Here is an 11,356-nt window from a genome sequence, read left to right as displayed (position 1 = left end):
GCGGCTGCTTCCCACTAGCTATCTATTTTACATTTGGTAGTGTATACCACTCTCTCACTTTGTCCCAGCTTACCCTTGCCCTCCCCATGTCCTCAAGTCCATTCTCTACATCTGCGTCTTTATTCCTGTCCTGCCCCTAGGTTCTTCAGAGCCTTTTTTTTTTAAAATTTATTTAGTTTTATTTATTTATGGCTGTGTTGGGTCTTCGTTTCTGTGCGAGGGCTTTCTCTAGTTGCGGCAAGCGGGGGCCACTCTTCATCGTGGTGCGCGGGGCTCTCACTACTGCGGCCTCACTTATTGCGGAGCACAGGCTCCAGACGCGCAGGCTCAGTAATTGTGGCTCACGGGCCCAGTTGCTCCGCGGCATGTGGGATCCTCCCAGACCAGGGCTCGAACCCGTGTCCCCTGCACCGGCAGGAAGACTCTCAACCACTGCGCCACCAGGGAAGCCCCAGAGCCTTTTTTTTTTTTTTAGGTTTCTATATATATGTGTTAGCATACAGTGTTTGTTTTTCTCTTTCTGACTCCCTTCACTCTGTATGACGGTCTCCAGGTCCATCCACCTCGCTACAAATAACTCAATTTCGTTTTTTTTTATGGCTGAGTAATATTCCATCATATATATGTGCCACATCTTCTTTATCCGTTCATCTGCCGATGGGCACTTAGGTTTCTTCCATGTCCTGGCTATTGTAAATAGTGCTGCAATAAACATTGTGGTACATGACTCTTTGAATTATGGTTTTCTCACAGTATATGCCCAGTAGTGGGATTGCTGGGTCGTATGGTAGTTCTATTTTCCGTTTTTTGAGGAAACCTCCATACTGTTCTCCATAGTGGCTGTATCAATTTACATTCCCACCAACAGTGCAAGAGGGTTCCCTTTCCTCCACACCCTGTCCAGCATTTATTGTTTGTAGATTTTTTGATGATGGCCATTCTGACTGGTGTGAGGTGATACCTCACTGTAGTTTTGATTTGCATTTCTCTAATGATTAGTGATGTTGAGCATCCTTTCATGCGTTTGTTGGCAATCTGTATATCTTCTTTGGATAAATGTCTATTTAGGTCTTCTGCCCATTTTTGGATTGGGTTGTTTGTTTTTTTGATATTGACCTGCATGAGCTGCTTGTATATTTTGGAGATTAACCCTTTGTCAGTTGCTTCATTTGCAAATATTTTCTCGCATTCTGAGGGTTGTCTTGTTGTCTTGTTTATGGTTTCCTTTGCTGTGGCAGGCGGGTTCTTAACCACTGCACCACAGGGAAGTCCTTAGAGTCACTATTTAAAAAACAAAAAACAAAAAACCCTTTTCCAAACAATGCTGTGGTTTTCTTGGTTACATAAGTCTCCCTCCCAAAATTCAGGGGAATTCCAGACCATTTTGCAATTAGTTAAGGACTATATTTCCTTATTTTTATTAATTTTATGTAAAGTGGGATTTGTCAGTGGAGCATTCATTGACACTGACTTCAATTTATTCTGATGAAACTGACTGACATCTGTGTGTGCTGTTCATCAGTCATAATTTAAACCATTCTTAATTGCATTAAATGTAAATTAAGACATTCAATTTCAGCCATTATTTTTCATAAAACACTGTGAACTGAGTTTTTGTGGGTCATGAGAGCTTACATTCAAGATAAATAGGGTAAATTCAAAACTTACCATTGATGTTCATATTTCACCCTTTGTCGACTATTTCTTTTGTTGCTTACTAGATTGGAACAATTAATTTGCTCTCTGAAGAGATGGATGGCCAAGGGAGATGTAGCTGAAGTTTATAACAAATGATTTTATCATTTTTAGAGCTTGCTTATGTTCTAAGTATGTGATTTTTTAAAATCCTTAACTATTTATCTAAAGTAAATTATAATTTGAAATGAAAGTGCCAAACTAGGTTCTGTGATTTGGAACTTGTACCTTTAAGTCCTTGGATTTTAGGAATTTAGGATTATAGTTTCTTTAAAAAATTGCTTAGCTATGCTTATATACAATTTCAGCTCTATGGATTAGATATACTAATGTAAAATTAGCAACATCTGTGATATGGTACATACCATATGACATAATAAAGCATAACCTCCTCTCTCCCCACTACTTGACAAGTAGTGTTTTTTCCAAATAGTTATTCTGGTTTCATTTGTAAGTAACTGTCCTCAGTGCCTACAATTCTCCCCATTGAATGAGAACAATAATCTTTTAGTCATTTAGTGATTAAGAGTGACTATGGTTATCATTAACAGTAGATAATAATAGGTATTTGCATGATAAAATCCATGGATAATATGTACCCCTAAAGAAACATTCAGATAGTACAGCCCATGATGGAGAACCTGAGAGAAATCAGGCCCAAGTGAAAATCATGCTGTTAACAAATACTAATTTCTAACAGACTACAGTATCAAATAGCTGTGGCTGAGAGATTGGATTTGGCTAGGTTCCTGTTGCTTATTTTTATCTAGAGAGATATGGGAACACTTTTATGGGTGGTGTTTTTGTTTCATTTGTTTTGTTTGTTTTTTTATATCTTTGTCTCTACCTACATTACTACACACTGGATTATTCTGAGATAGAAAAGAAGTTCCCAGGATCTTCTGGATCTGCCCATATACTGAGGCTATATTGTACTGTGCAATGAGCACAGGATATGTAGATTTATTTAAGAGAACATTCTGCTGCTGCTTACCCCACTCCATGGTGTAAGATTTCCTTCAGTAGCAAACTAGCTAGAACTTTGCCATGTCATTAAACCCCTTTACTTTCCAAATAAAAGTTGGTCAACAAAGAGGAGGAAACTGTTACACTTGCCTAAGTCACTCATGTAGTAAAAGTTTACATGACTATTATATACGACATTTACGTTCAACTGATGGAGAATGAAGTGTTGCAGTAAGTCTGGAGATGGGTAGTGATGCAATCATCCTACCAGTTCCTTGCTATTAATATATGTCTCCTATTCATTTTTAAAGGTAGCATAAATGAGAGTACTGAATATAAATAGCCTTTGTTAAGTCATTCAGGTCAGTGAAGCATGTCAGTGTTTGCAACCTGAGTTCCACGAGAGCGCCGGCTGGTTGATAGGCACACCATATACTTTTCTCATAAATGAAAAACACAAACAGTATTCACAGTGTTTAATAAATATTATAAAATAATACAATGTGAGTTTCCATAGAAAAAACTAGTTGCATATACTTAATAGTGTGACCTTAGCATGTCATCTTTAGAATATATAAAGCCCATATAGAAAGGCATTGTATAATTTACTTCTCCGGATGTAACATTAACAAACATTTTATTATGATTTATTTTTTGGCTCGTTGAAAGATGAAGTAAGTTCTTTAGTATTAGCATTGCTAATGATTTTAATGAGGCATTAAAATGTTGCAATATTGTAGGAACATTTTTCTTTTTTTAAACATTATTTCATTAATATTTCACAGGAATTTTAATGTTAAATTGATGAAAGAACCTGAGAGCATAATCCACAACGTGTCAAAGTGCTCAGATAGTGGGAAAGAAACAGAGAAAGGCAGAGCACAGTGATGTGGGGAGGTCTGATGAGATGCCTCTGCCTGGAAACACTCCATGACATTACAGTCTATTATTGCTGAAATGAAGACAAAACAATTTTATTTTCTTGCTCAGAGTTTTTCTGCCACAGTCCATAGAAATCTAGTACACATAACGTATACTGTTTGTATTCCAGATTAGGCATGGGGAAGCCAAACACACAAAGAGGAGCTTTTCTAGGAGAGCACAGTCTGTTGATTGACTTCTGTATTAGAGTAACGTTCCTTGTTGAATGTTTACAGTTTGAATCCTTTCTGCTACATGCTATTTAATAATTTCTAGTGTTTTCATGGCATGTGAGAGTATGCAGAATGCTTTCATGGGTATTATATTGTTTAATCCTCACAGAGACCCTTGTGACCTATGGGGATGTTAGGGGAAATCATCTTCTCCCCCAAATCATAGTGCCAGTGCAAGGAGTTGTTATTTGGGTAATTTACCGTTACTACTAAGTGACCCCTCTTCAAAGTATATGGAACAGAGGAAATAGAGGCCAGAAGTTTTGTCCCCAGCTAGCAGAGTTATCATATGAATCCATAATTCTGGGAAGAATAACTAGCTTTATTTTAGACGTTTGAGAAAGCTTAAACAGCAGATGAACCAAGGACTAAGCAACCTTTGCAGCTGTACAGTGGAAATCCTGGCGCAAAGTGGAACTGTTCTTGAATAAATTCTTCAATGTCAGGCAGAAATAGCCCTTGTCATGGTTTGGCCTCAGCAGCTGCTTTTTATGCCTGGATCAGAGCATGGCAGAATCATATTCTGGCTGGACAGTGTCACTCTCTTGTACATTTCATTATCTGTAAGCCTGATCTTGCCCTTAAGCAGCCCTTGAGGCTACACCTTAAACCTTCATACACCCAGTATGTGAACACTTTAATCACCTCTTGCTTTAGAGGAAGTGTGTATTGGATCTTTAACGTGGTCTGTAAGTCATCATAGCTGATCTAGACTCAACTCACTTGGGGGTTATAGGACCAGAAAAACAACCAAAAAAAGATCTCTGGCTTATGGAACTAACTCTTTTTTTATGTCCTATGCAGTGATTTTCAAAGTATGGTCTATGGGCCCTCCATACCTAAATCACTAGGGTGGGAATAAGGGGAGGAGGTTGAGGTACTTATTAAAATGCAGATTCTTGGGCCCAAATCTACTGTGTCAGGCTCTCCAGAGGGAAATTTGGGGAATCTTTTTTTTTTAAACAATATTTTTAGGTGATTCAGAATAGCAGTAGTTCCAAGCCTTGAATTTTCTTTTTTTTTTTTTGATAGGTGGTTTAGGGTTCCTGTATCATATTTACTTTAGTACGTAATCTGTAAAGATGCCACTTGTAAGTGATTAAAAATAGATCCATTCATGAAATAGTTATACTGTTATTTGGAATGAGAGGTTTACACTAACTCTGCAATGTTGCCGTGTTTATGGGTCAAGCAGCTCTGTGCGGATGAAAAGTGGCTGTCCTTTTTCAATCCCAGCATCAGCCAGCCATCTTGCAAGTGCATGGACAGTAGTTAGTTGGTCATAGTGGACAAGGTGGGAGTGCAAATCTCTCTTCCAGTGGCTCAATAACACCTAACCAAAAACTCTAGAAGGTGTACAGAAAAGACTAAAAGGTGAAATGCAAGTCAATCAGTTATGTTGTTTGTTAGCTAATATAAAAGCTTCATTGAGGGGGAGATGACTTAATACCTTGACTAAAATTAAATTTTGGTATTATCTGTGGATTTCAATTATTCATGCTATTCTAAAACTTCAAAGCATGAAAAATCTAGAGCTGCTTATTACTTGTTCTAGTAGAGCCACCAATAAGTATGTGGAAGCCAATATCAGTGTAAATAGAGCAATGGACTCTTGTCTCTCTACCTCATTTGTTTTCAGCATTTTAATAGGACTCAAATTTTCAACATGTCTGGCCTAAAATATGAAATCTGGTTGATGTACTACCATATTGGACTCTCCTCTGAATGTTGGAACTTATTTTTTTCCCATTGACATGAGCTGACAGAAGTGTCTTATTCCATCACATGGAGTGCCATTTAATTCTGGTGACTTCTGCTGCCCCTCAGATCATGCTGACTGTCAGGAATACCATACCCCCAGGCCTAAACACGTGCATAGACTTTGACTGAAGTCACTTCACGCACCCTGAGGTATAACAGGTCTGTGTGTTAGAAGAAGTACACAACATATAAACAGGAAAACAAGTCACTTATTACCCTGACATAAACAAATTTTGATGTCTACTTTCAAAAGCATATTCTTTTAGCCCCTATGTCCCCCACCCCACTACCAACTAAACACACACACACAACCCCAACATGCTGATTTAACAAATCACATACTTACAAAAAAAAAAAAAAAAAAAGGCAGCAGAGGCCCAGAAATACTGAAAAGGAAACCCTCTAATGAAATATGTGTCTTGGCCTGCTTTAATGCCCTTTCAAAATGGACAGTTTGATTCAGTGGGGATTTTTATTTGTCATAGATTGTGTTAGGTACTCATCACTGCAACTAATATGTATACATTTAGAGTCATCCAAAGAGTTATGTAGTATCAATATAAGCAGAGATTCAGAGACACCTACAGGACATACAGGAAAGTGAATAGAGAACAGGTGCTTTTATTTATTTATTTTTGGCTGTGTTGGGTCTTTGTTGCTGTGCATGGGCTTTCTCTAGTTGTAGCAAAAGGGGGCTACTCTTTGTTGCGGTGCACGGCCTTCTCATTGCGGTGGCTTCTTTTGTTGCGGAGCATGGGCTCTAGGTGCACGGGCTTCAGTAGTTGTGGCATGCTGGCTCTAGAGCGCAGGCTCAGTAGTTGTGGCGCACAGGCTTAGTTGCTCCGCAGCATGTGGGATCTTCCTGGACCAGGACTCGAACCCATGTCCCCTGCACTGGCAGGTGGATTCTTTTTTTTTGTTTGTTTGGTTGATTGGTTGTTTTTTATTGGAATGGGAAAGTTTCCAAAAGAAATTCAGGGTCCAGAATTACTTCCTTAAAAGATTCCTTGGTCTAAGCAAATTTATTTTTTTAATTTGTTTGTTTATTTGTTTTTTCACACACACACACACACACACACACACACACACACACACTGTATTTTATTTTTACAAGAGGTAACTAAACTGACACCAGGCATTGTAAATGGATGACCACAACAAAAGCAACAATGATTGCAATTACCAAACATGAAACACACTCATACTATGTCATAATATTGACATTCAGTCCAGTAATCCTCCACTGTAACAGCTCCTTTACTTTGCAGTGAAAATTGATTTGTATATTTTTTGGCAGGCAGATTCTTAACCACTACACCACCAGGGAAGACTCAGATGCCTTTAAATAAACAAAAATAAAGATTAATAAATAGAAAAATATCTTCTTAATAATAAGCAGATGAGCTAGATGGCCACTAAAGCCCCTTCTGGTGCTAACGTTCTATGATTCTGTGGTTTGTTGGTTAAGAACTTAAGCTTTGGAAGGACTACCAAGGTTTGAATTTCAGCTCTTCCACTGGTGAACTGTGTAAGGGTGGTAAGTTAGTTAACCTCTCTGTGTTTATTTCCTCATCTAAATCTGAGTTTTATGTCGAAGCTCTCTGGGCATGAGGCCCTGGACTAGAGCCATGGCAGTGGGAGTTGAAAGGACTATTCAGATGTGAATGATGTCTTGAAAAGGAAAGAAACTGGTGGTAGGTTAATTATAGAGGACTAAAAAAGAGAGAAAAGTCAATGATTACTTCAGAGTTTCCTCTCTGAGGATGAAAGGTAGTTTGAAGGAAGGTATGCTGAGATAAGTTGTGAGCCAGTTGAGCTTGAGTAGATGGCATTTAACAGAGCATTGTCCTGGACCCAGGTAAACCTGAAGACTGAAGCACAAATCAAAGGTCAGGACTGGAGACAAAGATTTTGAGGTCACTGGCATAGTGTTGGTGATTGAAGCCATTAGAATGAATGCTCCCACTAGGGGGGAATAAGTGTAGAAAGAGGAGAGATGAGTGCTAAGGGTAGAAACTTGGTTTGATACCTATCCACTGGAGAGAGAGGCAGTAAAATGATTTCAGCCAGCAAGGGAGACAAAGTAGTTAGGCCATTTAGAATGTGAGATGATTGAACTTGGAGGCTTTTGAAAGTTGAAAAAGTAGTGACAAGACTATGTAGATCATCTGAACAGTATCCATGAAGCCTTAATGGGCTATTCTACACACACAATATGAATTTATTGTGAAAGAATGCAATTTGATGGTTAAATTATTAAATCGGTTGTCCAGTGGTTCAAGTGCAAGGATTTGAAGCAGCAGACTTGTGAAATAAGGACATTAGGATTTGGTAGGTCTCTTTTAGGGGATGAGTAAAGTTCCCAAAGGAAGGAAGTGGGAAGAAGAAAAAAGTCACTAGGTAGTAGGTGCTGTCTTTGCACTGTACATGTATTAACTTGTTTAACTTATTTAATCTTTACAATTGCCCCAGAAGGTAGGTGTTAATATGCACATTTTATAGATAGCAACAGTTAGGTACATAGTGATTGAGTAACTCACCCAGTGAAATATAATTAGAAAGAGGAGTAATTAGGATTCTAATCAAGACTTCCTTATTCCAAAATATGTGTTCTTTCATACAATTTATTGAAAAATTTCAACTGCATTGTCGTGAATGGCAGAAGAAATGTGAATATGCAGGGGGATCAGAAGCAGTCTACTGAAAGTGGGAACTTTTTGAATTCTTGTGGTTTAAAAATTCATGTAAATTTTGCATTCTATTCCTTACATTATCTGTGCTTATTTTAATATAAAAATAATGTTTTAAATTACTTAATTTCCCTATCCAATAAGATGTACCACTTTTTTTTAGTGGCTTCAGGTATTCCATGGCACACTGCCCAGTACCTCCTGAGGGTGCACAGCACTATATCCTAATTAACTTTTAGCGCCTGGGGCATAGTAGGCATTCAATAAAGAGTTGGTGAATTAATGTATCAAAGTTTCAGTGAAAGTAGCTGAATATACTGAGAAGGCATGTCATGGGATGGTTTCAAAGATTTCTCAGAAATGGGTGGAGTTTATATCATTTGAATTACCACGTGGTCAGGTGAAGGAATCTAGGGATATTATACATATAAGGGATCTGAATAGTATGTGTAGAGGAGTGTTGGTTTGGTGATCTTGGCTGTAGATCTGTCTTAGATGAGAATAAGGTCTAGCATGTGGTTTTGCTGATGAGAGTCAGAGTCAGAAATCAGAAACTCCAAAGTGAGATTTCTGAGTGTTAGAGGGTCCATTCACCTATGTGTGGTGATTGAAGAAGTGGAGATTTAGGAAGTCAGCCAGGCATTAAAGTTAATGATGAAGTCTGATAGCTTTAAAATTTCATCAAACTAGAGACTGCTACCATGTTGTAGTCATGTATTTATCATTCATTCATTCAGCAAAAATGTATTGAGCACTTATGTCAGGCACAGGGCTAGGTAAAGTGATGGTTATAAAAATAAAATAGGGGGCTTCCCTGGTGGTGCAGTGGATAAGAATCCACCTGCCAGTGCAGGGGACACGGGTTCGATCCCTGGTCTGGGAAGATCCCACATGCCTCAGAATAACTAAGCCCGTGCACCACAACTACTGAGCCTGTGCTCTAGAGCCTGCGAACCACAGCTACGGAGCCTGCGCGCCACAACTACTGAAGCCTGCGTGCCTATAGCCCGTGCTCTGCAACAAGAGAAGCCACCATAATGAGAAGCCTGCACACCGCAAGGAAGAGTAGCCCCCGCTTGCCGTGTGCAGCAACCAAGACCCAACGCAGCCATAAATAAATAAATAAATTTATTTAAAAAAAATAGAAGTGGTATTTGCTCTTAAGGAGCTTATAGTCTATTGCAGGAAATGAGAGGATATCTATTATAAAGGTAAAGAGCAATAATAACAGTAAAAAATGCACAAATCAAATATCAGTAAGAAGTTCAAGGAAGGAGAAATTACTTCTTGGGGGAATCAAGAATTGCTCATTTGAGCTGAGTCCTGAAGGATGAATATGATTTGGTAAGTTATAGATGTACTACCAATGTGTTTACTAGCCTCTTGGCGTGACTTACTCTCACCTAAGCCAGAGCAAGTAACCTGTAGATTTAGAAGGCAAAATTCACGTGTGTGTGTGTGTGTGTGTGTGTGTGTGTTTTAAACTGCATATCCAAAACAGCTTTCAGTGGTCAAAATGCCCTAGGCAAAAAGACACATAGGCCGAGATGTTATATTTTGTCTCTAAATTATCTTTTCCTATAACAATTATCATACCATTTTGTGTTTTCTTAAAAGGAAAAAATTTGGACATACGCAATTTTCTGTTGAAGACATCGTTAAGTAGCAGAATTTATTAGCAACTATAGTTGAACCAAAGGACACACCAACTGATTGTTAGTTCCCTGCCACCAAATGAAGATATATTATCAGTATTTGTGTTAAATATTCCATTTTAACAGTACAGATACATATTCATTAGCAGGCAGAATAACCTTAGAGTTTGCACTTTGCAAATGCTTGTTATTTTATGAAGTCAGAGCAGGTTTTAAAACTTTGCGTTACCTCCTGCATGTAATCTCATAGTCTGTCATTCACATGTAGAAAACTCACTTCTCTATTTAGCCTGTGGTTGGTGAGAGATAGACATTTACAGGGCCCCTCTGCCCTTGAGCTGTTCCATTAGTGCATGGAAAGCACCTTGCAGCCTGTGACAAGCGCAGCAGATCGGCACTAAATCAAAAATCAGTGCCAGCCAGGGATCTAAGCCACCATGAAGGTCACAGCCGTCAACTGCATGCCATCTCAATCCAAACAAAACACATTGGATACAGGGGGATTTTCACAACTCACTATAGGTGACAGAGATTTCATGTTAGAGTAATCCATAGCAATGAGACTGGGAACTGACCTTTTAAATACTTCTGAGTATTTAATCAAACTTTGGAAAAGCTGGAGATAATTTTTGGTAATAGTTTACATTTCAGAACAAAACAAAATAAAACTTTCCCAGCATGGTGTTACTGTAATCAGGATTTTGATGGAAAAATTCTTTTTTGTTTTTGCTATTCATGTGTGCTTTTAAGAAACAAAATCATCAGAAACTTTATATAAAACTAGTTTTCATTTGCTTTCTTGAAATACGTGCCTTTGATCCAGTATGAGAGAAGCAATTTTTGTGTTAAATTACCCGGTTTTGCTTATTCTGAGAGTTTATAATTAGCATTTATATTAGATAGGAAGTATTAGGACTAGTCTGAACTTTAGTACAACTTTACCTTCAGCAACTCAGTTCAACTGAATTTGAGACTAAATATTAATAGGATTTCTGTACTGTCCACTGAAGATTTTGAATAATATAAACATATTTAAATGTTATGGGTCAAATTCCCTTTTCACCTCTAACTCAAAAAACAAAATCCAAGAGGAAAAATGTTTCAAAATTAAATTATAAATCCTTTACCTATTTGATGGGTTTTCTTTTATGGCATTCTGAGAAATAATTGCCTTGGTTAATAAGAATAACCAAGGCAATAATTGGATAGCCTAGCAGATCAAGCCAGATTTTGCTAAATTACCTTGGAAAATGCCTATGCTTTACAAAAATGAAAAGCTTATATGCAAAAATTATTTTCACAATGGAACTAGCATATTACTGTGATCTAATTGAATTATATCCACTACTCTGGGGGTGGGGCAAGGCAAAAGCTTAGTTCTCCCTTTGATGAAATAACTGACAAGGGGTTAACATTAGGGATATATACATTAGCT

This window comes from Balaenoptera acutorostrata, chromosome 2, assembly GCF_949987535.1.
Source record: "Balaenoptera acutorostrata chromosome 2, mBalAcu1.1, whole genome shotgun sequence".
NCBI lineage: Eukaryota > Metazoa > Chordata > Mammalia > Artiodactyla > Balaenopteridae > Balaenoptera > Balaenoptera acutorostrata.
The sequence above is the reverse complement of the archived record's forward strand: the minus strand, read 5'-3'. Positions refer to the sequence as shown.